At 36.9% G+C, this 23,418-nt stretch overlaps 51 pseudogenes; all 51 read left to right on the forward strand.

Moving 5' to 3' along the window:
• The first annotated feature begins 17 nt into the window (after nucleotides 1-17).
• LOC124332425 lies at nucleotides 18-136 on the forward strand (annotated as a pseudogene).
• Nucleotides 137-419: 283 nt separating this feature from the next.
• LOC124332437 lies at nucleotides 420-538 on the forward strand (annotated as a pseudogene).
• A 283-nt stretch (nucleotides 539-821) lies between these two features.
• Nucleotides 822-940, forward strand: LOC124334693 (annotated as a pseudogene).
• Nucleotides 941-1,224: 284 nt separating this feature from the next.
• Nucleotides 1,225-1,343, forward strand: LOC124334325 (annotated as a pseudogene).
• Nucleotides 1,344-1,627: 284 nt separating this feature from the next.
• On the forward strand, nucleotides 1,628-1,746 carry LOC124332449 (annotated as a pseudogene).
• Nucleotides 1,747-2,029: 283 nt separating this feature from the next.
• On the forward strand, nucleotides 2,030-2,148 carry LOC124334694 (annotated as a pseudogene).
• Nucleotides 2,149-2,432: 284 nt separating this feature from the next.
• Nucleotides 2,433-2,551, forward strand: LOC124334695 (annotated as a pseudogene).
• Nucleotides 2,552-2,835: 284 nt separating this feature from the next.
• LOC124333490 lies at nucleotides 2,836-2,954 on the forward strand (annotated as a pseudogene).
• Nucleotides 2,955-3,368: 414 nt separating this feature from the next.
• Nucleotides 3,369-3,487, forward strand: LOC124335152 (annotated as a pseudogene).
• A 284-nt stretch (nucleotides 3,488-3,771) lies between these two features.
• LOC124334696 lies at nucleotides 3,772-3,890 on the forward strand (annotated as a pseudogene).
• Nucleotides 3,891-4,174: 284 nt separating this feature from the next.
• Nucleotides 4,175-4,293, forward strand: LOC124334697 (annotated as a pseudogene).
• Nucleotides 4,294-4,577: 284 nt separating this feature from the next.
• On the forward strand, nucleotides 4,578-4,696 carry LOC124333491 (annotated as a pseudogene).
• A 414-nt stretch (nucleotides 4,697-5,110) lies between these two features.
• LOC124332460 lies at nucleotides 5,111-5,229 on the forward strand (annotated as a pseudogene).
• A 284-nt stretch (nucleotides 5,230-5,513) lies between these two features.
• On the forward strand, nucleotides 5,514-5,632 carry LOC124335153 (annotated as a pseudogene).
• A 284-nt stretch (nucleotides 5,633-5,916) lies between these two features.
• LOC124335034 lies at nucleotides 5,917-6,035 on the forward strand (annotated as a pseudogene).
• A 284-nt stretch (nucleotides 6,036-6,319) lies between these two features.
• LOC124329988 lies at nucleotides 6,320-6,438 on the forward strand (annotated as a pseudogene).
• Nucleotides 6,439-6,853: 415 nt separating this feature from the next.
• LOC124333492 lies at nucleotides 6,854-6,972 on the forward strand (annotated as a pseudogene).
• Nucleotides 6,973-7,256: 284 nt separating this feature from the next.
• Nucleotides 7,257-7,375, forward strand: LOC124333546 (annotated as a pseudogene).
• A 284-nt stretch (nucleotides 7,376-7,659) lies between these two features.
• On the forward strand, nucleotides 7,660-7,778 carry LOC124335035 (annotated as a pseudogene).
• A 284-nt stretch (nucleotides 7,779-8,062) lies between these two features.
• On the forward strand, nucleotides 8,063-8,181 carry LOC124329989 (annotated as a pseudogene).
• A 415-nt stretch (nucleotides 8,182-8,596) lies between these two features.
• Nucleotides 8,597-8,715, forward strand: LOC124333494 (annotated as a pseudogene).
• A 284-nt stretch (nucleotides 8,716-8,999) lies between these two features.
• Nucleotides 9,000-9,118, forward strand: LOC124329582 (annotated as a pseudogene).
• A 417-nt stretch (nucleotides 9,119-9,535) lies between these two features.
• On the forward strand, nucleotides 9,536-9,654 carry LOC124332471 (annotated as a pseudogene).
• A 415-nt stretch (nucleotides 9,655-10,069) lies between these two features.
• LOC124332482 lies at nucleotides 10,070-10,188 on the forward strand (annotated as a pseudogene).
• A 415-nt stretch (nucleotides 10,189-10,603) lies between these two features.
• Nucleotides 10,604-10,722, forward strand: LOC124333519 (annotated as a pseudogene).
• Nucleotides 10,723-11,137: 415 nt separating this feature from the next.
• On the forward strand, nucleotides 11,138-11,256 carry LOC124332494 (annotated as a pseudogene).
• A 284-nt stretch (nucleotides 11,257-11,540) lies between these two features.
• LOC124332506 lies at nucleotides 11,541-11,659 on the forward strand (annotated as a pseudogene).
• Nucleotides 11,660-12,074: 415 nt separating this feature from the next.
• LOC124329584 lies at nucleotides 12,075-12,193 on the forward strand (annotated as a pseudogene).
• A 417-nt stretch (nucleotides 12,194-12,610) lies between these two features.
• On the forward strand, nucleotides 12,611-12,729 carry LOC124332517 (annotated as a pseudogene).
• A 415-nt stretch (nucleotides 12,730-13,144) lies between these two features.
• LOC124332529 lies at nucleotides 13,145-13,263 on the forward strand (annotated as a pseudogene).
• A 415-nt stretch (nucleotides 13,264-13,678) lies between these two features.
• On the forward strand, nucleotides 13,679-13,797 carry LOC124333521 (annotated as a pseudogene).
• Nucleotides 13,798-14,212: 415 nt separating this feature from the next.
• On the forward strand, nucleotides 14,213-14,331 carry LOC124332541 (annotated as a pseudogene).
• Nucleotides 14,332-14,615: 284 nt separating this feature from the next.
• On the forward strand, nucleotides 14,616-14,734 carry LOC124332552 (annotated as a pseudogene).
• Nucleotides 14,735-15,149: 415 nt separating this feature from the next.
• Nucleotides 15,150-15,268, forward strand: LOC124332563 (annotated as a pseudogene).
• A 415-nt stretch (nucleotides 15,269-15,683) lies between these two features.
• LOC124333522 lies at nucleotides 15,684-15,802 on the forward strand (annotated as a pseudogene).
• A 415-nt stretch (nucleotides 15,803-16,217) lies between these two features.
• Nucleotides 16,218-16,336, forward strand: LOC124332575 (annotated as a pseudogene).
• A 284-nt stretch (nucleotides 16,337-16,620) lies between these two features.
• On the forward strand, nucleotides 16,621-16,739 carry LOC124332587 (annotated as a pseudogene).
• Nucleotides 16,740-17,154: 415 nt separating this feature from the next.
• On the forward strand, nucleotides 17,155-17,273 carry LOC124332598 (annotated as a pseudogene).
• Nucleotides 17,274-17,557: 284 nt separating this feature from the next.
• Nucleotides 17,558-17,676, forward strand: LOC124332609 (annotated as a pseudogene).
• Nucleotides 17,677-18,091: 415 nt separating this feature from the next.
• Nucleotides 18,092-18,210, forward strand: LOC124333523 (annotated as a pseudogene).
• Nucleotides 18,211-18,625: 415 nt separating this feature from the next.
• Nucleotides 18,626-18,744, forward strand: LOC124332621 (annotated as a pseudogene).
• Nucleotides 18,745-19,028: 284 nt separating this feature from the next.
• LOC124332632 lies at nucleotides 19,029-19,147 on the forward strand (annotated as a pseudogene).
• Nucleotides 19,148-19,562: 415 nt separating this feature from the next.
• Nucleotides 19,563-19,681, forward strand: LOC124332645 (annotated as a pseudogene).
• Nucleotides 19,682-19,965: 284 nt separating this feature from the next.
• Nucleotides 19,966-20,084, forward strand: LOC124332657 (annotated as a pseudogene).
• Nucleotides 20,085-20,499: 415 nt separating this feature from the next.
• Nucleotides 20,500-20,618, forward strand: LOC124335268 (annotated as a pseudogene).
• A 284-nt stretch (nucleotides 20,619-20,902) lies between these two features.
• On the forward strand, nucleotides 20,903-21,021 carry LOC124332669 (annotated as a pseudogene).
• Nucleotides 21,022-21,305: 284 nt separating this feature from the next.
• Nucleotides 21,306-21,424, forward strand: LOC124329853 (annotated as a pseudogene).
• Nucleotides 21,425-21,840: 416 nt separating this feature from the next.
• LOC124334955 lies at nucleotides 21,841-21,959 on the forward strand (annotated as a pseudogene).
• A 284-nt stretch (nucleotides 21,960-22,243) lies between these two features.
• On the forward strand, nucleotides 22,244-22,362 carry LOC124334311 (annotated as a pseudogene).
• Nucleotides 22,363-22,779: 417 nt separating this feature from the next.
• Nucleotides 22,780-22,898, forward strand: LOC124334266 (annotated as a pseudogene).
• Nucleotides 22,899-23,182: 284 nt separating this feature from the next.
• On the forward strand, nucleotides 23,183-23,301 carry LOC124332680 (annotated as a pseudogene).
• The last annotated feature ends 117 nt before the right edge of the window (nucleotides 23,302-23,418 follow it).

The raw sequence follows: 23,418 nt of genomic DNA on the forward strand, positions 1-23,418 counted from the left end.
ATTTTTCATTTTTGAATGTCAACGGCCATATCACGTAGAACGCACCTGGTCTCGTCAGCTCCCAGAAGTTAAGTTACGTCGAGTCCCGTTAGTACTTGGAAGGGTGACCGCTTGGGAATACGGGATGTCGTTGGCGATGAATAGTTTGTTTTCAATAACAAATTTCTTGAAATTTTTTTCAAGCACGATGGTTACCAGTCCAAATTCGTAGATCAAAAATATCAATGGCATAGAGATAGGTTCAATTCATCTATAGGAATGATTCTGGATAAATTTCATTGCGAGTTTTTCAAAGTTTATCGCGCTTTTTTATTCGCGATGGTTACGAGTCCAAATTCAATGAACAAACATTTCTATCACTTTGAAGTGATTTTCTATTCATCCATTTGGACTGGGAGGGTAATTTTTCATTTTTGAATGTCAACGGCCATATCACGTAGAACGCACCTGGTCTCGTCAGCTCCCAGAAGTTAAGTTACGTCGAGTCCCGTTAGTACTTGGAAGGGTGACCGCTTGGGAATACGGGATGTCGTTGGCGATGAATAGTTTGTTTTCAATAACAAATTTCTTGAATTTTTTTTCAAGCACGATGGTTACCAGTCCAAATTCGTAGATCAAAAATATCAATGGCATAGAGATAGGTTCAATTCATCTATAGGAATGATTCTGGATAAATTTCATTGCGAGTTTTTCAAAGTTTATCGCGCTTTTTTATTCGCGATGGTTACGAGTCCAAATTCAATGAACAAACATTTCTATCACTTTGAAGTGATTTTCTATTCATCCATTGGGACTGGGAGGGTAATTTTTCATTTTTGAATGTCAACGGCCATATCACGTAGAACGCACCTGGTCTCGTCAGCTCCCAGAAGTTAAGTCACGTCGAGTCCCGTTAGTACTTGGAAGGGTGACCGCTTGGGAATACGGGATGTCGTTGGCGATGAATAGTTTGTTTTAAATAACAAATTTCTTGAAATTTTTTTTCAATCACGATGGTTACCAGTCCAAATTCGTAGATCAAAAATATCAATGGCATAGAGATAGGTTCAATTCATCTATTTGAATGATTCTGGATAAATTTCATTGCGAGTTTTTCAAAGTTTATCGCGCTTTTTTATTCGCGATGGTTACGAGTCCAAATTCAATGAACAAACATTTCTATCACTTTGAAGTGAATTTCTATTCATCCATTGGGGCTGGGAGGGTAATTTTTCATTTTTGAATGTCAACGGCCATATCACGTAGAACGCACCTGGTCTCGTCAGCTCCCAGAAGTTAATTTACGTCGAGTCCCGTTAGTACTTGGAAGGGTGACCGCTTGGGAATACGGGATGTCGTTGGCGATGAATAGTTTGTTTTCAATAACAAATTTCTTGAAATTTTTTTTCAATCACGATGGTTACCAGTCCAAATTCGTAGATCAAAAATATCAATGGCATAGAGATAGGTTCAATTCATCTATAGGAATGATTCTGGATAAATTTCATTGCGAGTTTTTCAAAGTTTATCGTGCTTTTTTATTCGCGATGGTTACGAGTCCAAATTCAATGAACAAACATTTCTATCACTTTGAAGTGATTTTCTATTCATCCATTTGGACTGGGAGGGTAATTTTTCATTTTTGAATGTCAACGGCCATATCACGTAGAACGCACCTGGTCTCGTCAGCTCCCAGAAGTTAAGTTACGTCGAGTCCCGTTAGTACTTGGAAGGGTGACCGCTTGGGAATACGGGATGTCGTTGGCGATGAATAGTTTGTTTTCAATAACAAATTTCTTGAAATTTTTTTCAAGCACGATGGTTACCAGTCCAAATTCGTAGATCAAAAATATCAATGGCATAGAGATAGGTTCAATTCATCTATAGGAATGATTCTGGATAAATTTCATTGCGAGTTTTTCAAAGTTTATCGCGCTTTTTTATTCGCGATGGTTACGAGTCCAAATTCAATGAACAAACATTTCTATCACTTTGAAGTGATTTTCTATTCATCCATTGGGACTGGGAGGGTAATTTTTCATTTTTGAATGTCAACGGCCATATCACGTAGAACGCACCTGGTCTCGTCAGCTCCCAGAAGTTAAGTCACGTCGAGTCCCGTTAGTACTTGGAAGGGTGACCGCTTGGGAATACGGGATGTCGTTGGCGATGAATAGTTTGTTTTAAATAACAAATTTCTTGAAATTTTTTTTCAATCACGATGGTTACCAGTCCAAATTCGTAGATCAAAAATATCAATGGCATAGAGATAGGTTCAATTCATCTATTTGAATGATTCTGGATAAATTTCATTGCGAGTTTTTCAAAGTTTATCGCGCTTTTTTATTCGCGATGGTTACGAGTCCAAATTCAATGAACAAACATTTCTATCACTTTGAAGTGATTTTCTATTCATCCATTGGGACTGGGAGGGTAATTTTTCATTTTTGAATGTCAACGGCCATATCACGTAGAACGCACCTGGTCTCGTCAGCTCCCAGAAGTTAAGTCACGTCGAGTCCCGTTAGTACTTGGAAGGGTGACCGCTTGGGAATACGGGATGTCGTTGGCGATGAATAGTTTGTTTTAAATAACAAATTTCTTGAAATTTTTTTTCAATCACGATGGTTACCAGTCCAAATTCGTAGATCAAAAATATCAATGGCATAGAGATAGGTTCAATTCATCTATAGGAATGATTCTGGATAAATTTCATTGCGAGTTTTTCAAAGTTTATCGCGCTTTTTTATTCGCGATGGTTACGAGTCCAAATTCAATGAACAAACATTTCTATCACTTTGAAGTGATTTTCTATTCATCCATTGGGACTGGGAGGGTAATTTTTCATTTTTGAATGTCAACGGCCATATCACGTAGAACGCACCTGGTCTCGTCAGCTCCCAGAAGTTAAGTTACGTCGAGTCCCGTAAGTACTTGGAAGGGTGACCGCTTGGGAATACGGGATGTCGTTGACGATGAATAGTTTGTTTTCAATAACAAATTTCTTGAAATTTTTTTTCAATCACGATGGTTACCAGTCCAAATTCGTAGATAAAACATTTCAATGCCTTAGAGATAGGTTAAATTCATCTATAAGAATGATTCTGGATCAATTCCATTGAGAGTTTTTCAAAGTTTATCGCGTTTTTTAATCGCGATGGTTACCAGTCCAAATTCGTAGATCAAAAATATCAATGGCATAGAGATAGGTTCAATTCATCTATAGGAATGATTCTGGATAAATTTCATTGCGAGTTTTTCAAAGTTTATCGCGCTGTTTTATTCGCGATGGTTACGAGTCCAAATTCAATGAACAATCATTTCTATCACTTTGAAGTGATTTTCTATTCATCCATTGGGACTGGGAGGGTAATTTTTCATTTTTGAATGTCAACGGCCATATCACGTAGAACGCACCTGGTCTCGTCAGCTCCCAGAAATTAAGTTACGTCGAGTCCCGTTAGTACTTGGAAGGGTGACCGCTTGGGAATACGGGATGTCGTTGGCGATGAATAGTTTGTTTTAAATAACAAATTTCTTGAAATTTTTTTTCAATCACGATGGTTACCAGTCCAAATTCGTAGATCAAAAATATCAATGGCATAGAGATAGGTTCAATTCATCTATAGGAATGATTCTGGATAAATTTCATTGCGAGTTTTTCAAAGTTTATCGCGCTTTTTTATTCGCGATGGTTACGAGTCCAAATTCAATGAACAAACATTTCTATCACTTTGAATTGATTTTCTATTCATCCATTGGGACTGGGAGGGTAATTTTTCATTTTTGAATGTCAACGGCCATATCACGTAGAACGCACCTGGTCTCGTCAGCTCCCAGAAGTTAAGTCACGTCGAGTCCCGTTAGTACTTGGAAGGGTGACCGCTTGGGAATACGGGATGTCGTTGGCGATGAATAGTTTGTTTTAAATAACAAATTTCTTGAAATTTTTTTTCAATCACGATGGTTACCAGTCCAAATTCGTAGATCAAAAATATCAATGGCATAGAGATAGGTTCAATTCATCTATTTGAATGATTCTGGATAAATTTCATTGCGAGTTTTTCAAAGTTTATCGCGCTTTTTTATTCGCGATGGTTACGAGTCCAAATTCAATGAACAAACATTTCTATCACTTTGAAGTGATTTTCTATTCATCCATTGGGACTGGGAGGGTAATTTTTCATTTTTGAATGTCAACGGCCATATCACGTAGAACGCACCTGGTCTCGTCAGCTCCCAGAAGTTAAGTCACGTCGAGTCCCGTTAGTACTTGGAAGGGTGACCGCTTGGGAATACGGGATGTCGTTGGCGATGAATAGTTTGTTTTAAATAACAAATTTCTTGAAATTTTTTTTCAATCACGATGGTTACCAGTCCAAATTCGTAGATCAAAAATATCAATGGCATAGAGATAGGTTCAATTCATCTATAGGAATGATTCTGGATAAATTTCATTGCGAGTTTTTCAAAGTTTATCGCGCTTTTTTATTCGCGATGGTTACGAGTCCAAATTCAATGAACAAACATTTCTATCACTTTGAAGTGATTTTCTATTCATCCATTGGGACTGGGAGGGTAATTTTTCATTTTTGAATGTCAACGGCCATATCACGTAGAACGCACCTGGTCTCGTCAGCTCCCAGAAGTTAAGTTACGTCGAGTCCCGTAAGTACTTGGAAGGGTGACCGCTTGGGAATACGGGATGTCGTTGACGATGAATAGTTTGTTTTCAATAACAAATTTCTTGAAATTTTTTTTCAATCACGATGGTTACCAGTCCAAATTCGTAGATAAAACATTTCAATGCCTTAGAGATAGGTTAAATTCATCTATAAGAATGATTCTGGATCAATTCCATTGAGAGTTTTTCAAAGTTTATCGCGTTTTTTAATCGCGATGGTTACCAGTCCAAATTCGTAGATCAAAAATATCAATGGCATAGAGATAGGTTCAATTCATCTATTTGAATGATTCTGGATAAATTTCATTGCGAGTTTTTCAAAGTTTATCGCGCTTTTTTATTCACGATGGTTACGAGTCCAAATTCAATGAACAAACATTTCTATCACTTTGAAGTGATTTTCTATTCATCCATTGGGACTGGGAGGGTAATTTTTCATTTTTGAATGTCAACGGCCATATCACGTAGAACGCACCTGGTCTCGTCAGCTCCCAGAAGTTAAGTTACGTCGAGTCCCGTTAGTACTTGGAAGGGTGACCGCTTGGGAATACGGGATGTCGTTGGCGATGAATAGTTTGTTTTCAATAACAAATTTCTTGAAATTTTTTTTCAATCACGATGGTTACCAGTCCAAATTCGTAGATCAAAAATATCAATGGCATAGAGATAGGTTCAATTCATCTATAGGAATGATTCTGGATAAATTTCATTGCGAGTTTTTCAAAGTTTATCGCGCTGTTTTATTCGCGATGGTTACGAGTCCAAATTCAATGAACAATCATTTCTATCACTTTGAAGTGATTTTCTATTCATCCATTGGGACTGGGAGGGTAATTTTTCATTTTTGAATGTCAACGGCCATATCACGTAGAACGCACCTGGTCTCGTCAGCTCCCAGAAATTAAGTTACGTCGAGTCCCGTTAGTACTTGGAAGGGTGACCGCTTGGGAATACGGGATGTCGTTGGCGATGAATAGTTTGTTTTAAATAACAAATTTCTTGAAATTTTTTTTCAATCACGATGGTTACCAGTCCAAATTCGTAGATCAAAAATATCAATGGCATAGAGATAGGTTCAATTCATCTATAGGAATGATTCTGGATAAATTTCATTGCGAGTTTTTCAAAGTTTATCGCGCTTTTTTATTCGCGATGGTTACGAGTCCAAATTAAATGAACAAACATTTCTATCACTTTGAAGTGATTTTCTATTCATCCATTGGGACTGGGAGGGTAATTTTTTATTTTTGAATGTCAACGGCCATATCACGTAGAACGCACCTGGTCTCGTCAGCTCCCAGAAGTTAAGTCACGTCGAGTCCCGTTAGTACTTGGAAGGGTGACCGCTTGGGAATACGGGATGTTGTTGGCGATGAATAGTTTGTTTTCAATAACAAATTTCTTGAAATTTTTTTTCAATCACGATGGTTACCAGTCCAAATTCGTAGATCAAAAATATCAATGGCATAGAGATAGGTTCAATTCATCTATAGGAATGATTCTGGATAAATTTCATTGCGAGTTTTTCAAAGTTTATCGCGCTTTTTTATTCGCGATGGTTACGAGTCCAAATTCAATGAACAAACATTTCTATCACTTTGAAGTGATTTTCTATTCATCCATTGGGACTGGGAGGGTAATTTTTCATTTTTGAATGTCAACGGCCATATCACGTAGAACGCACCTGGTCTCGTCAGCTCCCAGAAGTTATGTTACGTCGAGTCCCGTTAGTACTTGGAAGGGTGACCGCTTGGGAATACGGGATGTCGTTTGCGATGAATAGTTTGTTTTCAATAACAAATTTCTTGAAATTTTTTTTTCAATCACGATGGTTACCAGTCCAAATTCGTAGATAAAACATTTCAATGCCTTAGAGATAGGTTCAATTCATCTATAAGAATGATTCTGGATCAATTCCATTGAGAGTTTTTCAAAGTTTATCGCGTTTTTTAATCGCGATGGTTACCAGTCCAAATTCGTAGATCAAAAATATCAATGGCATAGAGATAGGTTCAATTCATCTATAGGAATGATTCTGGATAAATTTCATTGCGAGTTTTTCAAAGTTTATCGCGCTTTTTTATTCGCGATGGTTACGAGTCCAAATTCAATGAACAAACATTTCTATCACTTTGAAGTGATTTTCTATTCATCCATTGGGACTGGGAGGGTAATTTTTCATTTTTGAATGTCAACGGCCATATCACGTAGAACACACCTGGTCTCGTCAGCTCCCAGAAGTTAAGTTACGTCGAGTCCCGTTAGTACTTGGAAGGGTGACCGCTTGGGAATACGGGATGTCGTTGGCGATGAATATTTTGTTTTCAATAACAAATTTCTTGAAATTTTTTTTCAATCACGATGGTTACCAGTCCAAATTCGTAGATCAAAAATATCAATGGCATAGAGATAGGTTCAATTCATCTATTTGAATGATTCTGGATAAATTTCATTGCGAGTTTTTCAAAGTTTATCGCGCTTTTTTATTCGCGATGGTTACGAGTCCAAATTCAATGAACAAACATTTCTATCACTTTGAAGTGATTTTCTATTCATCCATTGGGACTGGGAGGGTAATTTTTCATTTTTGAATGTCAACGGCCATATCACGTAGAACGCACCTGGTCTCGTCAGCTCCCAGAAGTTAAGTTACGTCGAGTCCCGTTAGTACTTTGAAGGGTGACCGCTTGGGAATACGGGATGTCGTTGGCGATGAATATTTTGTTTTCAATAACAAATTTATTGAAATTTTTTTTCAATCACGATGGTTACCAGTCCAAATTCGTAGATCAAAAATATCAATGGCATAGAGATAGGTTCAATTCATCTATAGGAATGATTCTGGATAAATTTCATTGCGAGTTTTTCAAAGTTTATCGCGCTTTTTTATTCGCGATGGTTACGAGTCCAAATTAAATGAACAAACATTTCTATCACTTTGAAGTGATTTTCTATTCATCCATTGGGACTGGGAGGGTAATTTTTTATTTTTGAATGTCAACGGCCATATCACGTAGAACGCACCTGGTCTCGTCAGCTCCCAGAAGTTAAGTCACGTCGAGTCCCGTTAGTACTTGGAAGGGTGACCGCTTGGGAATACGGGATGTTGTTGGCGATGAATAGTTTGTTTTCAATAACAAATTTCTTGAAATTTTTTTTCAATCACGATGGTTACCAGTCCAAATTCGTAGATCAAAAATATCAATGGCATAGAGATAGGTTCAATTCATCTATAGGAATGATTCTGGATAAATTTCATTGCGAGTTTTTCAAAGTTTATCGCGCTTTTTTATTCGCGATGGTTACGAGTCCAAATTCAATGAACAAACATTTCTATCACTTTGAAGTGATTTTCTATTCATCCATTGGGACTGGGAGGGTAATTTTTCATTTTTGAATGTCAACGGCCATATCACGTAGAACGCACCTGGTCTCGTCAGCTCCCAGAAGTTATGTTACGTCGAGTCCCGTTAGTACTTGGAAGGGTGACCGCTTGGGAATACGGGATGTCGTTTGCGATGAATAGTTTGTTTTCAATAACAAATTTCTTGAAATTTTTTTTTCAATCACGATGGTTACCAGTCCAAATTCGTAGATAAAACATTTCAATGCCTTAGAGATAGGTTCAATTCATCTATAAGAATGATTCTGGATCAATTCCATTGAGAGTTTTTCAAAGTTTATCGCGTTTTTTAATCGCGATGGTTACCAGTCCAAATTCGTAGATCAAAAATATCAATGGCATAGAGATAGGTTCAATTCATCTATAGGAATGATTCTGGATAAATTTCATTGCGAGTTTTTCAAAGTTTATCGCGCTTTTTTATTCGCGATGGTTACGAGTCCAAATTCAATGAACAAACATTTCTATCACTTTGAAGTGATTTTCTATTCATCCATTGGGACTGGGAGGGTAATTTTTCATTTTTGAATGTCAACGGCCATATCACGTAGAACACACCTGGTCTCGTCAGCTCCCAGAAGTTAAGTTACGTCGAGTCCCGTTAGTACTTGGAAGGGTGACCGCTTGGGAATACGGGATGTCGTTGGCGATGAATATTTTGTTTTCAATAACAAATTTCTTGAAATTTTTTTTCAATCACGATGGTTACCAGTCCAAATTCGTAGATCAAAAATATCAATGGCATAGAGATAGGTTCAATTCATCTATTTGAATGATTCTGGATAAATTTCATTGCGAGTTTTTCAAAGTTTATCGCGCTTTTTTATTCGCGATGGTTACGAGTCCAAATTCAATGAACAAACATTTCTATCACTTTGAAGTGATTTTCTATTCATCCATTGGGACTGGGAGGGTAATTTTTCATTTTTGAATGTCAACGGCCATATCACGTAGAACGCACCTGGTCTCGTCAGCTCCCAGAAGTTAAGTTACGTCGAGTCCCGTTAGTACTTGGAAGGGTGACCGCTTGGGAATACGGGATGTCGTGTGCGATGAATAGTTTGTTTTCAATAACAAATTTCTTGAAATTTTTTTTTTTCAATCACGATGGTTACCAGTCCAAATTCGTAGATAAAACATTTCAATGGCATAGAGATAGGTTCAATTCATCTATAGGAATGATTCTGGATAAATTTCATTGCGAGTTTTTCAAAGTTTATCGCGTTTTTTAATCGCGATGGTTACCAGTCCAAATTCGTAGATCAAAAATATCAATGGCATAGAGATAGGTTCAATTCATCTATAGGAATGATTCTGGATAAATTTCATTGCGAGTTTTTCAAAGTTTATCGCGCTTTTTTATTCGCGATGGTTACGAGTCCAAATTAAATGAACAAACATTTCTATCACTTTGAAGTGATTTTCTATTCATCCATTGGGAGTGGGAGGGTAAATTTTCATTTTTGAATGTCAACGGCCATATCACGTAGAACGCACCTGGTCTCGTCAGCTCCCAGAAGTTAAGTTACGTCGAGTCCCGTTAGTACTTGGAAGGGTGACCGCTTGGGAATACGGGATGTCGTTGGCGATGAATAGTTTGTTTTCAATAACAAATTTCTTGAAATTTTATTTTCAATCACGATGGTTACCAGTCCAAATTCCTAGATAAAACATTTCAATGCCTTAGAGATAGGTTAAATTCATCTATAAGAATGATTCTGGATCAATTCCATTGAGAGTTTTTCAAAGTTTATCCCGTTTTTTAATCGCGATGGTTACCAGTCCAAATTCGTAGATCAAAAATATCAATGGCATAGAGATAGGTTCAATTCATCTATAGGAATGATTCTGGATAAATTTCATTGCGAGTTTTTCAAAGTTTATCGCGCTTTTTTATTCGCGATGGTTACGAGTCCAAATTAAATGAACAAACATTTCTATCACTTTGAAGTGATTTTCTATTCATCCATTGGGACTGGGAGGGTAAATTTTCATTTTTGAATGTCAACGGCCATATCACGTAGAACGCACCTGGTCTCGTCAGCTCCCAGAAGTTAAGTTACGTCGAGTCCCGTTAGTACTTGGAAGGGTGACCGCTTGGGAATACGGGATGTCGTTGGCGATGAATAGTTTGTTTTCAATAACAAATTTCTTGAAATTTTTTTTTCAATCACGATGGTTACCAGTCCAAATTCGTAGATAAAACATTTCAATGCCTTAGAGATAGGTTAAATTCATCTATAAGAATGATTCTGGATCAATTCCATTGAGAGTTTTTCAAAGTTTATCCCGTTTTTTAATCGCGATGTTTACCAGTCCAAATTCGTAGATCAAAAATATCAATGGCATAGAGATAGGTTCAATTCATCTATAGGAATGATTCTGGATAAATTTCATTGCGAGTTTTTCAAAGTTTATCGCGCTTTTTTATTCGCGATGGTTACGAGTCCAAATTAAATGAACAAACATTTCTATCACTTTGAAGTGATTTTCTATTCATCCATTGGGACTGGGAGGGTAAATTTTCATTTTTGAATGTCAACGGCCATATCACGTAGAACGCACCTGGTCTCGTCAGCTCCCAGAAGTTAAGTTACGTCGAGTCCCGTTAGTACTTGGAAGGGTGACCGCTTGGGAATACGGGATGTTGTTGGCGATGAATAGTTTGTTTTCAATAACAAATTTCTTGAAATTTTTTTTTCAATCACGATGGTTACCAGTCCAAATTCGTAGATAAAACATTTCAATGCCTTAGAGATAGGTTAAATTCATCTATAAGAATGATTCTGGATCAATTCCATTGAGAGTTTTTCAAAGTTTATCCCGTTTTTTAATCGCGATGGTTACCAGTCCAAATTCGTAGATCAAAAATATCAATGGCATAGAGATAGGTTCAATTCATCTATAGGAATGATTCTGGATAAATTTCATTGCGAGTTTTTCAAAGTTTATCGCGCTTTTTTATTCGCGATGGTTACGAGTCCAAATTAAATGAACAAACATTTCTATCACTTTGAAGTGATTTTCTATTCATCCATTGGGACTGGGAGGGTAAATTTTCATTTTTGAATGTCAACGGCCATATCACGTAGAACGCACCTGGTCTCGTCAGCTCCCAGAAGTTAAGTTACGTCGAGTCCCGTTAGTACTTGGAAGGGTGACCGCTTGGGAATACGGGATGTCGTTGGCGATGAATAGTTATTTTTCAATAACAAATTTCTTGAAATTTTTTTTTCAATCACGATGGTTACCAGTCCAAATTCGTAGATAAAACATTTCAAGGCCTTAGAGATAGGTTAAATTCATCTATAAGAATGATTCTGGATCAATTCCATTGAGAGTTTTTCAAAGTTTATCGCGTTTTTTAATCGCGATGGTTACCAGTCCAAATTCAATGAACAAACATTTCTATCACTTTGAAGTGATTTTCTATTCATCCATTGGGACTGGGAGGGTAAATTTTCATTTTTGAATGTCAACGGCCATATCACGTAGAACGCACCTGGTCTCGTCAGCTCCCAGAAGTTAAGTTACGTCGAGTCCCGTTAGTACTTGGAAGGGTGACCGCTTGGGAATACGGGATGTCGTTGGCGATGAATAGTTTGTTTTCAATAACAAATTTCTTGAAATTTTTTTTTCAATCACGATGGTTACCAGTCCAAATTCGTAGATAAAACATTTCAATGCCTTAGAGATAGGTTAAATTCATCTATAAGAATGATTCTGGATCAATTTCATTGAGAGTTTTTCAAAGTTTATCCCGTTTTTTAATCGCGATGGTTACCAGTCCAAATTCGTAGATCAAAAATATCAATGGCATAGAGATAGGTTCAATTCATCTATTTGAATGATTCTGGATAAATTTCATTGCGAGTTTTTCAAAGTTTATCGCGCTTTTTTATTCGCGATGGTTACGAGTCCAAATTCAATGAACAAACATTTCTATCACTTTGAAGTGATTTTCTATTCATCCATTGGGACTGGGAGGGTAATTTTTCATTTTTGAATGTCAACGGCCATATCACGTAGAACGCACCTGGTCTCGTCAGCTCCCAGAAGTTAAGTTACGTCGAGTCCCGTTAGTACTTGGAAGGGTGACCGCTTGGGAATACGGGATGTCGTGTGCGATGAATAGTTTGTTTTCAATAACAAATTTCTTGAAATTTTTTTTTTTCAATCACGATGGTTACCAGTCCAAATTCGTAGATAAAACATTTCAATGGCATAGAGATAGGTTCAATTCATCTATAGGAATGATTCTGGATAAATTTCATTGCGAGTTTTTCAAAGTTTATCGCGTTTTTTAATCGCGATGGTTACCAGTCCAAATTCGTAGATCAAAAATATCAATGGCATAGAGATAGGTTCAATTCATCTATAGGAATGATTCTGGATAAATTTCATTGCGAGTTTTTCAAAGTTTATCGCGCTTTTTTATTCGCGATGGTTACGAGTCCAAATTAAATGAACAAACATTTCTATCACTTTGAAGTGATTTTCTATTCATCCATTGGGAGTGGGAGGGTAAATTTTCATTTTTGAATGTCAACGGCCATATCACGTAGAACGCACCTGGTCTCGTCAGCTCCCAGAAGTTAAGTTACGTCGAGTCCCGTTAGTACTTGGAAGGGTGACCGCTTGGGAATACGGGATGTCGTTGGCGATGAATAGTTTGTTTTCAATAACAAATTTCTTGAAATTTTATTTTCAATCACGATGGTTACCAGTCCAAATTCCTAGATAAAACATTTCAATGCCTTAGAGATAGGTTAAATTCATCTATAAGAATGATTCTGGATCAATTCCATTGAGAGTTTTTCAAAGTTTATCCCGTTTTTTAATCGCGATGGTTACCAGTCCAAATTCGTAGATCAAAAATATCAATGGCATAGAGATAGGTTCAATTCATCTATAGGAATGATTCTGGATAAATTTCATTGCGAGTTTTTCAAAGTTTATCGCGCTTTTTTATTCGCGATGGTTACGAGTCCAAATTAAATGAACAAACATTTCTATCACTTTGAAGTGATTTTCTATTCATCCATTGGGACTGGGAGGGTAAATTTTCATTTTTGAATGTCAACGGCCATATCACGTAGAACGCACCTGGTCTCGTCAGCTCCCAGAAGTTAAGTTACGTCGAGTCCCGTTAGTACTTGGAAGGGTGACCGCTTGGGAATACGGGATGTCGTTGGCGATGAATAGTTTGTTTTCAATAACAAATTTCTTGAAATTTTTTTTTCAATCACGATGGTTACCAGTCCAAATTCGTAGATAAAACATTTCAATGCCTTAGAGATAGGTTAAATTCATCTATAAGAATGATTCTGGATCAATTCCATTGAGAGTTTTTCAAAGTTTATCCCGTTTTTTAATCGCGATGTTTACCAGTCCAAATTCGTAGATCAAAAATATCAATGGCATAGAGATAGGTTCAATTCATCTATAGGAATGATTCTGGATAAATTTCATTGCGAGTTTTTCAAAGTTTATCGCGCTTTTTTATTCGCGATGGTTACGAGTCCAAATTAAATGAACAAACATTTCTATCACTTTGAAGTGATTTTCTATTCATCCATTGGGACTGGGAGGGTAAATTTTCATTTTTGAATGTCAACGGCCATATCACGTAGAACGCACCTGGTCTCGTCAGCTCCCAGAAGTTAAGTTACGTCGAGTCCCGTTAGTACTTGGAAGGGTGACCGCTTGGGAATACGGGATGTTGTTGGCGATGAATAGTTTGTTTTCAATAACAAATTTCTTGAAATTTTTTTTTCAATCACGATGGTTACCAGTCCAAATTCGTAGATAAAACATTTCAATGCCTTAGAGATAGGTTAAATTCATCTATAAGAATGATTCTGGATCAATTCCATTGAGAGTTTTTCAAAGTTTATCCCGTTTTTTAATCGCGATGGTTACCAGTCCAAATTCGTAGATCAAAAATATCAATGGCATAGAGATAGGTTCAATTCATCTATAGGAATGATTCTGGATAAATTTCATTGCGAGTTTTTCAAAGTTTATCGCGCTTTTTTATTCGCGATGGTTACGAGTCCAAATTAAATGAACAAACATTTCTATCACTTTGAAGTGATTTTCTATTCATCCATTGGGACTGGGAGGGTAAATTTTCATTTTTGAATGTCAACGGCCATATCACGTAGAACGCACCTGGTCTCGTCAGCTCCCAGAAGTTAAGTTACGTCGAGTCCCGTTAGTACTTGGAAGGGTGACCGCTTGGGAATACGGGATGTCGTTGGCGATGAATAGTTATTTTTCAATAACAAATTTCTTGAAATTTTTTTTTCAATCACGATGGTTACCAGTCCAAATTCGTAGATAAAACATTTCAAGGCCTTAGAGATAGGTTAAATTCATCTATAAGAATGATTCTGGATCAATTCCATTGAGAGTTTTTCAAAGTTTATCGCGTTTTTTAATCGCGATGGTTACCAGTCCAAATTCAATGAACAAACATTTCTATCACTTTGAAGTGATTTTCTATTCATCCATTGGGACTGGGAGGGTAAATTTTCATTTTTGAATGTCAACGGCCATATCACGTAGAACGCACCTGGTCTCGTCAGCTCCCAGAAGTTAAGTTACGTCGAGTCCCGTTAGTACTTGGAAGGGTGACCGCTTGGGAATACGGGATGTCGTTGGCGATGAATAGTTTGTTTTCAATAACAAATTTCTTGAAATTTTTTTTTCAATCACGATGGTTACCAGTCCAAATTCGTAGATAAAACATTTCAATGCCTTAGAGATAGGTTAAATTCATCTATAAGAATGATTCTGGATCAATTTCATTGAGAGTTTTTCAAAGTTTATCCCGTTTTTTAATCGCGATGGTTACCAGTCCAAATTCGTAGATCAAAAATATCAATGGCATAGAGATAGGTTCAATTCATCTATAGGAATGATTCTGGATAAATTTCATTGCGAGTTTTTCAAAGTTTATCGCGCTTTTTTATTCGCGATGGTTACGAGTCCAAATTAAATGAACAAACATTTCTATCACTTTGAAGTGATTTTCTATTCATCCATTGGGACTGGGAGGGTAAATTTTCATTTTTGAATGTCAACGGCCATATCACGTAGAACGCACCTGGTCTCGTCAGCTCCCAGAAGTTAAGTTACGTCGAGTCCCGTTAGTACTTGGAAGGGTGACCGCTTGGGAATACGGGATGTCGTTGGCGATGAATAGTTTGTTTTCAATAACAAATTTCTTGAAATTTTTTTTTCAATCACGATGGTTACCAGTCCAAATTCGTAGATAAAACATTTCAATGCCTTAGAGATAGGTTAAATTCATCTATAAGAATGATTCTGGATCAATTCCATTGAGAGTTTTTCAAAGTTTATCCCGTTTTTTAATCGCGATGTTTACCAGTCCAAATTCGTAGATCAAAAATATCAATGGCATAGAGATAGGTTCAATTCATCTATAGGAATGATTCTGGATAAATTTCATTGCGAGTTTTTCAAAGTTTATCGCGCTTTTTTATTCGCGATGGTTACGAGTCCAAATTAAATGAACAAACATTTCTATCACTTTGAAGTGATTTTCTATTCATCCATTGGGACTGGGAGGGTAAATTTTCATTTTTGAATGTCAACGGCCATATCACGTAGAACGCACCTGGTCTCGTCAGCTCCCAGAAGTTAAGTTACGTCGAGTCCCGTTAGTACTTGGAAGGGTGACCGCTTGGGAATACGGGATGTTGTTGGCGATGAATAGTTTGTTTTCAATAACAAATTTCTTGAAATTTTTTTTTCAATCACGATGGTTACCAGTCCAAATTCGTAGATAAAACATTTCAATGCCTTAGAGATAGGTTAAATTCATCTATAAGAATGATTCTGGATCAATTCCATTGAGAGTTTTTCAAAGTTTATCCCGTTTTTTAATCGCGATGGTTACCAGTCCAAATTCGTAGATCAAAAATATCAATGGCATAGAGATAGGTTCAATTCATCTATAGGAATGATTCTGGATAAATTTCATTGCGAGTTTTTCAAAGTTTATCGCGCTTTTTTATTCGCGATGGTTACGAGTCCAAATTAAATGAACAAACATTTCTATCACTTTGAAGTGATTTTCTATTCATCCATTGGGACTGGGAGGGTAAATTTTCATTTTTGAATGTCAACGGCCATATCACGTAGAACGCACCTGGTCTCGTCAGCTCCCAGAAGTTAAGTTACGTCGAGTCCCGTTAGTACTTGGAAGGGTGACCGCTTGGGAATACGGGATGTCGTTGGCGATGAATAGTTATTTTTCAATAACAAATTTCTTGAAATTTTTTTTTCAATCACGATGGTTACCAGTCCAAATTCGTAGATAAAACATTTCAAGGCCTTAGAGATAGGTTAAATTCATCTATAAGAATGATTCTGGATCAATTCCATTGAGAGTTTTTCAAAGTTTATCGCGTTTTTTAATCGCGATGGTTACCAGTCCAAATTCAATGAACAAACATTTCTATCACTTTGAAGTGATTTTCTATTCATCCATTGGGACTGGGAGGGTAAATTTTCATTTTTGAATGTCAACGGCCATATCACGTAGAACGCACCTGGTCTCGTCAGCTCCCAGAAGTTAAGTTACGTCGAGTCCCGTTAGTACTTGGAAGGGTGACCGCTTGGGAATACGGGATGTCGTTGGCGATGAATAGTTTGTTTTCAATAACAAATTTCTTGAAATTTTTTTTTCAATCACGATGGTTACCAGTCCAAATTCGTAGATAAAACATTTCAATGCCTTAGAGATAGGTTAAATTCATCTATAAGAATGATTCTGGATCAATTTCATTGAGAGTTTTTCAAAGTTTATCCCGTTTTTTAATCGCGATGGTTACCAGTCCAAATTCGTAGATCAAAAATATCAATGGCATAGAGATAGGTTCAATTCATCTATAGGAATGATTCTGGATAAATTTCATTGCGAGTTTTTCAAAGTTTATCGCGCTTTTTTATTCGCGATGGTTACGAGTCCAAATTAAATGAACAAACATTTCTATCACTTTGAAGTGATTTTCTATTCATCCATTGGGACTGGGAGGGTAAATTTTCATTTTTGAATGTCAACGGCCATATCACGTAGAACGCACCTGGTCTCGTCAGCTCCCAGAAGTTAAGTTACGTCGAGTCCCGTTAGTACTTGGAAGGGTGACCGCTTGGGAATACGGGATGTCGTTGGCGATGAATAGTTATTTTTCAATAACAAATTTCTTGAAATTTTTTTTTCAATCACGATGGTTACCAGTCCAAATTCGTAGATAAAACATTTCAAGGCCTTAGAGATAGGTTAAATTCATCTATAAGAATGATTCTGGATCAATTCCATTGAGAGTTTTTCAAAGTTTATCGCGTTTTTTAATCGCGATGGTTACCAGTCCAAATTCAATGAACAAACATTTCTATCACTTTGAAGTGATTTTCTATTCATCCATTGGGACTGGGAGGGTAAATTTTCATTTTTGAATGTCAACGGCCATATCACGTAGAACGCACCTGGTCTCGTCAGCTCCCAGAAGTTAAGTTACGTCGAGTCCCGTTAGTACTTGGAAGGGTGACCGCTTGGGAATACGGGATGTCGTTGGCGATGAATAGTTTGTTTTCAATAACAAATTTCTTGAAATTTTTTTTTCAATCACGATGGTTACCAGTCCAAATTCGTAGATAAAACATTTCAATGCCTTAGAGATAGGTTAAATTCATCTATAAGAATGATTCTGGATCAATTCCATTGAGAGTTTTTCAAAGTTTATCCCGTTTTTTAATCGCGATGTTTACCAGTCCAAATTCGTAGATCAAAAATATCAATGGCATAGAGATAGGTTCAATTCATCTATAGGAATGATTCTGGATAAATTTCATTGCGAGTTTTTCAAAGTTTATCGCGCTTTTTTATTCGCGATGGTTACGAGTCCAAATTAAATGAACAAACATTTCTATCACTTTGAAGTGATTTTCTATTCATCCATTGGGACTGGGAGGGTAAATTTTCATTTTTGAATGTCAACGGCCATATCACGTAGAACGCACCTGGTCTCGTCAGCTCCCAGAAGTTAAGTTACGTCGAGTCCCGTTAGTACTTGGAAGGGTGACCGCTTGGGAATACGGGATGTTGTTGGCGATGAATAGTTTGTTTTCAATAACAAATTTCTTGAAATTTTTTTTTCAATCACGATGGTTACCAGTCCAAATTCGTAGATAAAACATTTCAATGCCTTAGAGATAGGTTAAATTCATCTATAAGAATGATTCTGGATCAATTCCATTGAGAGTTTTTCAAAGTTTATCCCGTTTTTTAATCGCGATGGTTACCAGTCCAAATTCGTAGATCAAAAATATCAATGGCATAGAGATAGGTTCAATTCATCTATAGGAATGATTCTGGATAAATTTCATTGCGAGTTTTTCAAAGTTTATCGCGCTTTTTTATTCGCGATGGTTACGAGTCCAAATTAAATGAACAAACATTTCTATCACTTTGAAGTGATTTTCTATTCATCCATTGGGACTGGGAGGGTAAATTTTCATTTTTGAATGTCAACGGCCATATCACGTAGAACGCACCTGGTCTCGTCAGCTCCCAGAAGTTAAGTTACGTCGAGTCCCGTTAGTACTTGGAAGGGTGACCGCTTGGGAATACGGGATGTCGTTGGCGATGAATAGTTATTTTTCAATAACAAATTTCTTGAAATTTTTTTTTCAATCACGATGGTTACCAGTCCAAATTCGTAGATAAAACATTTCAAGGCCTTAGAGATAGGTTAAATTCATCTATAAGAATGATTCTGGATCAATTCCATTGAGAGTTTTTCAAAGTTTATCGCGTTTTTTAATCGCGATGGTTACCAGTCCAAATTCAATGAACAAACATTTCTATCACTTTGAAGTGATTTTCTATTCATCCATTGGGACTGGGAGGGTAAATTTTCATTTTTGAATGTCAACGGCCATATCACGTAGAACGCACCTGGTCTCGTCAGCTCCCAGAAGTTAAGTTACGTCGAGTCCCGTTAGTACTTGGAAGGGTGACCGCTTGGGAATACGGGATGTCGTTGGCGATGAATAGTTTGTTTTCAATAACAAATTTCTTGAAATTTTTTTTTCAATCACGATGGTTACCAGTCCAAATTCGTAGATAAAACATTTCAATGCCTTAGAGATAGGTTAAATTCATCTATAAGAATGATTCTGGATCAATTTCATTGAGAGTTTTTCAAAGTTTATCCCGTTTTTTAATCGCGATGGTTACCAGTCCAAATTCGTAGATCAAAAATATCAATGGCATAGAGATAGGTTCAATTCATCTATAGGAATGATTCTGGATAAATTTCATTGCGAGTTTTTCAAAGTTTATCGCGCTTTTTTATTCGCGATGGTTACGAGTCCAAATTAAATGAACAAACATTTCTATCACTTTGAAGTGATTTTCTATTCATCCATTGGGACTGGGAGGGTAAATTTTCATTTTTGAATGTCAACGGCCATATCACGTAGAACGCACCTGGTCTCGTCAGCTCCCAGAAGTTAAGTTACGTCGAGTCCCGTTAGTACTTGGAAGGGTGACCGCTTGGGAATACGGGATGTCGTTGGCGATGAATAGTTATTTTTCAATAACAAATTTCTTGAAATTTTTTTTTCAATCACGATGGTTACCAGTCCAAATTCGTAGATAAAACATTTCAAGGCCTTAGAGATAGGTTAAATTCATCTATAAGAATGATTCTGGATCAATTCCATTGAGAGTTTTTCAAAGTTTATCGCGTTTTTTAATCGCGATGGTTACCAGTCCAAATTCAATGAACAAACATTTCTATCACTTTGAAGTGATTTTCTATTCATCCATTGGGACTGGGAGGGTAAATTTTCATTTTTGAATGTCAACGGCCATATCACGTAGAACGCACCTGGTCTCGTCAGCTCCCAGAAGTTAAGTTACGTCGAGTCCCGTTAGTACTTGGAAGGGTGACCGCTTGGGAATACGGGATGTCGTTGGCGATGAATAGTTTGTTTTCAATAACAAATTTCTTGAAATTTTTTTTTCAATCACGATGGTTACCAGTCCAAATTCGTAGATAAAACATTTCAATGCCTTAGAGATAGGTTAAATTCATCTATAAGAATGATTCTGGATCAATTTCATTGAGAGTTTTTCAAAGTTTATCCCGTTTTTTAATCGCGATGGTTACCAGTCCAAATTCGTAGATCAAAAATATCAATGGCATAGAGATAGGTTCAATTCATCTATAGGAATGATTCTGGATAAATTTCATTGCGAGTTTTTCAAAGTTTATCGCGCTTTTTTATTCGCGATGGTTACGAGTCCAAATTAAATGAACAAACATTTCTATCACTTTGAAGTGATTTTCTATTCATCCATTGGGACTGGGAGGGTAAATTTTCATTTTTGAATGTCAACGGCCATATCACGTAGAACGCATCTGGTCTCGTCAGCTCCCAGAAGTTAAGTTACGTCGAGTCCCGTTAGTACTTGGAAGGGTGACCGCTTGGGAATACGGGATGTCGTTGCCGATGAATAGTTTGTTTTCAATAACAAATTTCTTGAAATTTTTTTTTCAATCACGATGGTTACCAGTCCAAATTCGTAGATAAAACATTTCAAGGCCTTAGAGATAGGTTAAATTCATCTATAAGAATGATTCTGGATCAATTCCATTGAGAGTTTTTCAAAGTTTATCGCGTTTTTTAATCGCGATGGTTACCAGTCCAAATTCAATGAACAAACATTTCTATCACTTTGAAGTGATTTTCTATTCATCCATTGGGACTGGGAGGGTAAATTTTCATTTTTGAATGTCAACGGCCATATCACGTAGAACGCACCTGGTCTCGTCAGCTCCCAGAAGTTAAGTTACGTCGAGTCCCGTTAGTACTTGGAAGGGTGACCGCTTGGGAATACGGGATGTCGTTGGCGATGAATAGTTTGTTTTCAATAACAAATTTCTTGAAATTTTTTTTTCAATCACGATGGTTTCCAGTCCAAATTCGTAGATAAAACATTTCAATGCCTTAGAGATAGGTTAAATTCATCTATAAGAATGATTCTGGATCAATTCCATTGAGAGTTTTTCAAAGTTTATCGCGTTTTTTAATCGCGATGGTTACCAGTCCAAATTCAATGAACAAACATTTCTATCACTTTGAAGTGATTTTCTATTCATCCATTGGGACTGGGAGGGTAAATTTTCATTTTTGAATGTCAACGGCCATATCACGTAGAACGCACCTGGTCTCGTCAGCTCCCAGAAGTTAAGTTACGTCGAGTCCCGTTAGTACTTGGAAGGGTGACCGCTTGGGAATACGGAATGTCGTTTGCGATAAATAGTTTGTTTTCAATAACAAATTTCTTGAAATTTCTTTTTCAATCACGATGGTTACCAGTCCAAATTCGTAGATAAAACATTTCAATGCCTTAGAGATAGGTTAAATTCATCTATAAGAATGATTCTGGATCAATTCCATTGAGAGTTTTTCAAAGTTTATCGCGTTTTTTAATCGCGATGGTTACCAGTCCAAATTCGTAGATCAAAAATATCAATGGCATAGAGATAGGTTCAATTCATCTATTTGAATGATTCTGGATAAATTTCATTGCGAGTTTTTCAAAGTTTATCGCGCTTTTTTATTCGCGATGGTTACGAGTCCAAATTCAATGAACAAATATTTCTATCACTTTGAAGTGATTTTCTTATTCATCCATTGGGACTGGGAGGGTAATTTTTCATTTTTGAATGTCAACGGCCATATCACGTAGAACGCACCTGGTCTCGTCAGCTCCCAGAAGTTAAGTTACGTCGAGTCCCGTTAGTACTTACAAGGGTGACCGCTTGGGAATACGGGATGTCGTTGGCGATGAATATTTTGTTTTCAATAACAAATTTCTTGAAATTTTTTTTCAATCACGATGGTTACCAGTCCAAATTCGTAGATCAAAAATATCAATGGCATAGAGATAGGTTCAATTCATCTATTTGAATGATTCTGGATAAATTTCATTGCGAGTTTTTCAAAGTTTATCGCGCTTTTTTATTCGCGATGGTTACGAGTCCAAATTCAATGAACAAACATTTCTATCACTTTGAAGTGATTTTCTATTCATCCATTGGGACTGGGAGGGTAAATTTTCATCTTTGAATGTCAACGGCCATATCACGTAGAACGCACCTGGTCTCGTCAGCTCCCAGAAGATAAGTTACGTCGAGTCCCGTTAGTACTTGGAAGGGTGACCGCTTGGGAATACGGGATGTCGTTGGCGATGAATAGTTTGTTTTCAATAACAAATTTCTTGAAATTTTTTTTTCAATCACGATGGTTACCAGTCCAAATTCGTAGATAAAACATTTCAATGCCTTAGAGATAGGTTAAATTCATCTATAAGAATGATTCTGGATCAATTTTAATTGAGAGTTTTTCAAAGTTTATCGCGTTTTTTAATCGCGATGGTTACCAGTCCAAATTCGTAGATCAAAAATATCAATGGCATAGAGATAGGTTCAATTCATCTATTTGAATGATTCTGGATAAATTTCATTGCGAGTTTTTCAAAGTTTATCGCGCTTTTTTATTCGCGATGGTTACGAGTCCAAATTCAATGAACAAATATTTCTATCACTTTGAAGTGATTTTCTTATTCATCCATTGGGACTGGGAGGGTAATTTTTCATTTTTGAATGTCAACGGCCATATCACGTAGAACGCACCTGGTCTCGTCAGCTCCCAGAAGTTAAGTTACGTCGAGTCCCGTTAGTACTTACAAGGGTGACCGCTTGGGAATACGTGATGTCGTTGGCGATGAATATTTTGTTTTCAATAACAAATTTCTTGAAATTTTTTTTCAATCACGATGGTTACCAGTCCAAATTCGTAGATCAAAAATATCAATGGCATAGAGATAGGTTCAATTCATCTATTTGAATGATTCTGGATAAATTTCATTGCGAGTTTTTCAAAGTTTATCGCGCTTTTTTATTCGCGATGGTTACGAGTCCAAATTCAATGAACAAACATTTCTATCACTTTGAAGTGATTTTCTATTCATCCATTGGGACTGGGAGGGTAATTTTTCATTTTTGAATGTCAACGGCCATATCACGTAGAACGCACCTGGTCTCGTCAGCTCCCAGAAGTTAAGTTACGTCGAGTCCCGTTAGTACTTGGAAGGGTGACCGCTTGGGAATACGGGATGTCGTTGGCGATGAATAGTTTGTTTTCAATAACAAATTTCTTGAAATTTTTTTTTCAATCACGATGGTTACCAGTCCAAATTCGTAGATAAAACATTTCAAGGCCTTAGAGATAGGTTCAATTCATC

Source organism: Daphnia pulicaria, chromosome 3 (genome assembly GCF_021234035.1).
Source record: "Daphnia pulicaria isolate SC F1-1A chromosome 3, SC_F0-13Bv2, whole genome shotgun sequence".
NCBI lineage: Eukaryota > Metazoa > Arthropoda > Branchiopoda > Diplostraca > Daphniidae > Daphnia > Daphnia pulicaria.